Genomic DNA, 5376 nt, shown 5'->3' with positions numbered 1-5376 from the left:
GCATAGCCCCAATATGGGGGAACCCCCAAATATTGGGAATTTTTGGCTTGCTTTTCTGCCGACATAGCTGTGATTAGGTACTTTGGGTTTTAATCCTATAACACCAAGAGTTCTCAATATTGGTAATTTATTTCCGTTTGTAACTCATAGAAAAAATTTACATAGAGTCTTCATTTCTTTGCCGGCAGGTCAAGCTCGAAAATCAGCTACATCGGTCCACGTTTAGATATTGCTCCCATATAAAGGGTACCCCCAATATCTTTAATTTGGTTTTTGTAGTCGTACATGGTAAAAAATCTCCCTCCCTGTAGGTCGATGCAAAAATGTTCCCGCTTTAGGTACAACCTTCGGTGATATACTCATACAATTTTCATATCATACCAGCAGATTCCACCCAACCCCCTAATATAACTGTGACCTATAAATAGCAGTATTTTTGGGATGTTCCACCATACCATTTGTTTGTAGAAATGTCGGTATAGCTTCACTTTTTGGTATGTTCCCTATATTTTTATTCCAAGTTCCTGTCAGTATACGCTTTCCGCACTTGTTTGGATTCACATTGGCACACTTTTTAGAGTAGCTCATATTAACTGGTATTTTTGGGGTTATGACCGCGTTTAAACTAATTGTTTCCAAGTCATCACTAAAACAAATAGAAACCTGGGCGCGGCCGACGTTTCGAAAATATTCAAATATTATTTTCTGTTTCAAATGTATAGAAAAGATTGACGGGTGAGATACATTTGAAAAGGCTTTGCCATTACTAATTACTGAAATGAGACTACCCTATGTAATTCTTATCATGTAACCCCGTGGTCATATTTGTATATTTATTTGTAAGTATATTTATTTGCGTGTATACTATATATTCATTGCCAATTGAGTTTCAATTTATGCCTGCACTAAAATAGTCATACATTCAATGTTAAACCAGTTGTAACGTTTCTCACGCAAGCATCGTTTTTATCGTTCCATAAACAACATAAATTTAAATAATTTAATTTTCAAATGAATATTGCCATAGGGTTTATTCTTTAAAAATAAACAATTAACGGGAATGTTGATCCATATATGTACACATGCATTTTATTTTTATACCTTAATAAAAAAAAAACTCAAAGCATGTGAATGTGAAATAACGTTAATGGGAGTTATTAAATTAAATCAGTATATGAGCTACTATATTTACATTTTATTTTTACAGAAAAAAAGAAATGACTTTGAACATAGTTACTATTGACATTAAAAATGTGCTAGCATTTAATAAAAAGAAAAAAACATTATAAAAACCTATCGAAGTTGATTATATTATTGACTCAATGAGACGCATTACATGTTTAAATTATAAAAACACTGTATATGTCTTTTACACACAAAAACAAAAATTAAAAATGCTAACAAATGGTTTTCAATTGAATTAATCATTTCAATGTAATTTTTGGAGAGCTAGTAATTAGTTAAATCCACTAAAGAGTTAATTAGCATAGAAGTTGGTGTCAGTAGCCAATTCAGTATTCCAATCGATGATATACCACAAAAGTTAAGTGTGTAAATAATTTGGTATCTATGCACCAAAATCCACAAAGTACATATTTCTTTATGTTGTCAATCCACAGAAAGTTATCGTAATCTCTCATAATGGTTCGGCAAAAGAGATGTGTTGCCAAAACAATCCAAATTATTGAATAATTTTGCATACTATTAAAATGTGGTTAAATTCAGCTTGAACTTTTGTATGTATTTACATTAGGGCATCCTAGGAGGAATGAAGGTCGAAGAAAAATTATTTAAAAAATCCACGCTTATGTAGGTCGAAAAAAAATTATTTAAAAAATCCACGCTTATGTAGGTCGAAAAAAAATTATTTAAAAAATCCACGCTTATGTAGGTCGAAGAAAAATTATTTAAAAAATCCACGCTTATGTAGGTCGAAGAAAAATTATTTAAAAAATCCACGCTTATGTAGGTCGAAGAAAAATTATTTAAAAAATCCACGCTTATGTAGGTCGAAGAAAAATTATTTAAAAAATCCACGCTTATGTAGGTCGAAGAAAAATTATTTAAAAAATCCACGCTTATGTAGGTCGAAGAAAAATTATTTAAAAAATCCACACTTATGTAGGTCGAAGAAAAATTATTTAAAAAATCCACGCTTATGTAGGTCGAAGAAAAATTATTTAAAAAATCCACGCTTATGTAGGTCGAAGAAAAATTATTTAAAAAATCCACGCTTATGTAGGTCGAAGAAAAATTATTTAAAAAATCCACGCTTATGTAGGTCGAAGAAAAATTATTTAAAAAATCCACGCTTATGTAGGTCGAAGAAAAATTATTTAAAAAATCCACGCTTATGTAGGTCGAAGAAAAATTATTTAAAAAATCCACGCTTATGTAGGTCGAAGAAAAAATATTTAAAAAATCCACGCTTATGTAGGTCGAAGAAAAATTATTTAAAAAATCCACGCTTATGTAGGTCAAAGAAAAATTATTTAAAAAATCCACGCTTATGTAGGTCAAAGAAAAATTATTTAAACCGGTAAGGAAAGTAGTAAAGTCGGACGGGGCCGATTATATGATAAAAAATAAAATATAAAATTGGATGAAAAACAATGTGATATTTATCTAAATGTGAATCTACCTAGATCTATCCATAAAGTATGTCAATCGACTTCAAACAAATATAAATAGGTCATCCGTTAGGCTATGTCTGCACTTCTAGAAAACGCAACTACGTAATTCTATGCTCAATTTTGCAAAATTTGATGCCAATCTGACTAACATGAGGAGTTTGATGCCCAATTTACTTGAAATCGGGCGAAAATATATCTGGAAGCTCTATCCAAATATTGAGCGATTTCAAACACACTTGTCGCAGGTTAGGTTATACTAATTTCAGAACGTTTTGTTCCTATTGGTTCCATAAAATTAAATCAATCTATTACTTAAAATCAATCTATAATAAAAGGGAGCTATATGTAAATCTGGACCTATTTTCACGAAACTTGGCAGACATCATTCTAGACTCAATTCAGTACGTTATGCCAAAATTCGTGCAAATCGAAAGATATTTAGCGGCTTTGGTGGACCATTTACATCAAATCGGACTAAATCTGGACCGATTTTCTCCAAACTTGGCATACATCACTCTAGGCTTAATTCAGCACGTTATACCAAATTTCGTGCAAATGAAAAGATATATAGGGACTTTGGGGCACCATTTACATGAAATCGGACGAAACTATATATGGGAGCTATATCTAAATCTGGACCGATTTTCACGAAACTTGGCAAAAAATGATTAGGCTGTACCAAATTTCGTGCAAATCGAAAGATATATATGGACCGTTTACATCAAATCGGTTAAATATATATATAGGAGCTATATCTAAATCTGAACCGATTTTTCCCAAGTGACCTATGCCAAATTTCATCCAAATAAATGCGACCTGTACTTTGTTTACAATTTAACATGGACAGACAGACAGACGGACGGACATGCATAAATCGAAGAAAATTCTATGCATATTGTGTCTATCTCGTTTCCTTTTGCATGTTACAAACATATGCACAAAGACATAATACCCTACACAACACTGTGGTGAAGGGTATACAAATCCACGCTTATGTAGGTCGAAGAAAATTTTCTTAAAAAATGAACGCTTATGTAGGTCGAAGAAAATTTATTTAAAAAATCCAGGCTTATGTAGGTCGAAGAAAAAAGTTAATTAAAAAATCCACGCTTATGTAGGTCGAAGAAAAAAGTTAATTAAAAAATCCACGCCTATGTAGGTGGAAGAAAAAATTATATAAAAAATCCAACCTTATGTAGGTGGAATAAAAAATTATATAAAAAATCCACGCCTTATGTCGGTCTATGAAAAAAATATTTAAAAAATCGACGTCTTATGTAGGTCTAAGAAAAAAATGTTTAAAAAAACCAAGCCTTATGTAGGTCTAAGAAAAACTTATTTAAAAAATCCGCGCTTTATGTAGGTCTAAGAAAAAAATATTTAAAAAAATCGACGTCTTATGTAGGTTTATGAAAAAATTATTTAAAAAATCCACGTCTTATGTAGGTCTAAGAAAAAATTATTTAAAAAATCCACGCCTTAGTAGGTCTAAGAAAAATATATTTAAAAAATCCACACCTTATGTTGGTCTAAGAAAAAACTATTTAAAAAATCCACGCCTTGTGGAGGCCATTGAAAACATTTTTTAAAAAATCCATTCCTTGTGGGGGACATTGAAAAAAATATTTAAAAAAATCCGCGCCTCGTGAAGGTCGTTGATGCGTCTATTGTTTCCGGAGTAGATCCACTTGTTTATAGCTTTATGTCTTGAAGCTGCGACGGACGCAGCATTAAGACTTATTTAGATATATATACAATATTGTCACCAAAGCTCTAGCTGGTGTTGTCCTCATTGGCCCGCATATACCTAGGAAGCATGTTCTCTTTCTGTAACTATTTTAAATTACAATTTTTGTTCATTGCTGTCCACTAGACTATGTATGTTAGAATGTGCCTTATAACGCTCTTATAGATCCAGTGTATCAAATTTGCATTAAACCCATTTGTAGACTACAGCTCTTATACAGGAGGACCAGCATCTGTGGGCCTTATCTACCCAGTCCTGTATGTGGTCTTCCCATTAACTTTATTTGATATGCTTACCACTTTGTTTTGAAAGATGTGTTCTTCAGACTGTCCTATTTTTGGTCATCCCAGTGGCCGGATTTACGTTATAAAGGATCGCCCTCGCCTGATTTTAGGCAATGTTTAACGAGGTTTCAGCCTTCCTACATAAAAACTAAAGGTTCTTTCCCCATTACAACATCATCTGTATAACTGACGGGTTCAAATCCCTCCTCAGTTAAGGTCCTTACAGCTGTAAAGTCCTCACAGCCACGTAACCCTCCCTGCGGAGTACCTTGTCCTACTTCGCCCCTGTTATTTATGTATTGTTGACTACAGTTTATCCATCTATTAAAATTAAGTTAAAGAAATATATTTCAAAATTCCAAGGAACCCGATCTGAGAGAACAAATATTATGAGAAAACTACATGTTCATCCATTAAATTCAATTCCTGGTCTATTTATACGCTGGCATCCCTGTTACTATTTTAAACACGGAATATAGAAAATATATTTATTATAAAACGGGCTTTAGTCAGTTAACGAATATTAACGTAGTTTTTTTAAATAACGACAAAAATATTGTTCGATTAATTTCAATAGCGACCCTTTAAATCATTACGATTCACATTGTTATGGGAAAATATATTTCAATGACGTGATTTGTTTGTGATTAAATTATGTGGCCTCAATTCTTATGCTTATGAAATAACGTTCTCTCTATTTTGTCTACTCTAT

The sequence above is a fragment of the Musca vetustissima genome, unplaced genomic scaffold (assembly GCF_032173495.1).
Source record: "Musca vetustissima isolate MV318-11 ecotype Yass unplaced genomic scaffold, APGP_CSIRO_Mvet_v1 utg83149, whole genome shotgun sequence".
Lineage (NCBI taxonomy): Eukaryota > Metazoa > Arthropoda > Insecta > Diptera > Muscidae > Musca > Musca vetustissima.
The sequence above is the reverse complement of the archived record's forward strand: the minus strand, read 5'-3'. Positions refer to the sequence as shown.